The sequence below is a fragment of the Etheostoma spectabile genome, unplaced genomic scaffold, assembly GCF_008692095.1.
Source record: "Etheostoma spectabile isolate EspeVRDwgs_2016 unplaced genomic scaffold, UIUC_Espe_1.0 scaffold325, whole genome shotgun sequence".
Taxonomy (NCBI): Eukaryota; Metazoa; Chordata; class Actinopteri; order Perciformes; family Percidae; genus Etheostoma; species Etheostoma spectabile.
In genome coordinates this window covers 805,021-807,077 of record NW_022605585.1, presented here as the reverse complement: position 1 = coordinate 807,077, position 2,057 = coordinate 805,021, and the positions used below count along the sequence as shown (strand labels likewise).

The 2,057-nt window shown below is 35.9% G+C and overlaps 1 protein-coding gene across 1 annotated transcript in view; it reads right to left on the bottom strand.

The window, feature by feature from the left end:
• zmiz2 (zinc finger, MIZ-type containing 2) overlaps positions 1-2,057 on the bottom strand; it is a 45,505-nt gene that overhangs the window by 18,760 nt on the left and 24,688 nt on the right. The gene's annotated exons all lie outside the window — the stretch shown is intronic.

Below are 2,057 nucleotides of genomic sequence, written 5' to 3'. Positions count from 1 at the left end.
CCCCCCCCCCCCCCCCCCCCCTCGGTGGATTTCGGACCATTTCAACCTGCTCCCACAGTGTGTGTTGGGTCCCGCCCGCACGGCAACCATTAGATTGATTCTCAACAGATTGACCGATTGATTTTGTGTCCTCTCCCCGCTCCCGCAGGGAAACTAGTTATTTTACCATGAATTACATTCGAGTGCAATAAGAAGTTCTTCTAGTGCAATATCAGGGCAAAGAGACATGATATTCATGTATTTATTTCACTTATTTTAGAACTTGTTGTTGGCTGTTGTTTGTTTTGCTCTGGTGGTTTCATTTCCTTTCGTTTCCCTGTCTCTAAGCGCACTCTAACAGATACTCTTGTTAAAGTCCCTGTTGATTGGATCCCTCAGGTCGCCGTAGGAGAAAGGGGCGGGGCATAGTGCCCCAGGAAAGAAGTGAGAGAAAGGGAGTAGAAGAGTGTTTTAACTAGATGCTCCGTGTGTGTTGCTGATTTTCTTATGAAACCGAGCTAGGTGAACCCAACAGTCGGTTACAGCCCTGATCCCGGGACCCGCTGTCTTTTTTTGGACCGCCCGCTCCCGCGATATGTGCATTGGGTCACGCGGGATCTCAATCCCAATTCGGTCCTCTACCGTGAATCATAAGACTGCGTCATTGCGTTTGATTGACTTGTCAATACAAATGTCAGAAAATAGTGAAACCTAATATAACGGCGTAGGTTCCCGGGGCCCAAGGGGACGGCTGTAGATGGTTTGTTTTATCTGACCAACGGCGTAAAACTCCAAAGCTTTTCATTTTATTATCATGATTAAAGGAAACATGGAATTGTAACATTTAGGATGAATGAAACCAGCAAAAGTTTGTCATTTTTGCATTAAAAAGTCCTGAAACGATCATTCGATTACCAAAATAACCAACTTTCTACTCCCTAAAATATTCAGGTTATTACATAAGATTGAGCAAAGCAGCAATTCCTCATATTTGAGAAGCTGAAACTTTTCATACCTTATAAAGTATTAATCTTGTTTTTTTTTAAGCTAAGTTATGTTTTGTAAAATCTATTTTGTAGTTGCTCCAACATTTGATTCTCTTTGCTTTGTTTCGCTCAACTTTTTACCAGGGGCGCACGAAAATGTCACAATTCTCAATAAAAAAATTAATAAAAAAAACACTCTCAAGTTAACAAGAATTGATCTAAAAAAATAAAAAACAATTCTCAATTTAACAAGAATTGATCTAAAAAATAAATAAAAACAATTCTCAATTTAACAAGAATTGATCTAAAAAATAAATAAAACATTCTCAATTTAACAAGAATTGATCTAAAAAATAAATAAAAACATTCACAATTTAACAAGAATTGATCTAAAAAATAAATAAAAACATTCACAATTTAACAAGAATTGATCTAAAAAAATTAAAAAAAAATGTATCTTAAAAAAAAGATTCTTAATTTAACAAGAACTGATCTAAAAAAAAAAAAAAAAAAAAAAGATTCTTAATTAAATAAATGATTCACAGTATGTAAATGTAGTTACACTCCCCGTGAGGTAGTGTGCACGCCATAACAAAACATAAAAATCTGCAGAGCTTGAATCGCGATAGAAATGAGGAAGTGGGTTTTTTTTTGCACACGTCCACTGTTTACAAAATGTTTTTTTCAGTATTTGCTTTTATTCTGAAGCGGTTTGTAACTTTTGAGGAGTTCCATAAAAAGAAATCTTTACCAACGTAGAAATATCCTAATAAACTTTAAGGGATTACTGCTGAACCGTTTTGTTTTTGGGGGTTTTTTAACACAGAATTCTAGCTGATTTGTTATTTTTGGACGCACGTTTGAGTCCGATAAGCAGCTCAGTTTCTGTAGAACGTGTGCACTTTACATCATTTTGGTTTTGTTTTGATCTAGACACAGCGTTGGGCCTCTATGTAAAACCTTCAGATATCTTACCAGTGTGTCCCAATTCACAAATCTGCATTATTTCCTCTTATTATTATACTTGTCTTGAACTAAATTTAAACTCAAGTCTCACTTTAACACTGGACTCAACACTGTCACTTTAATAAT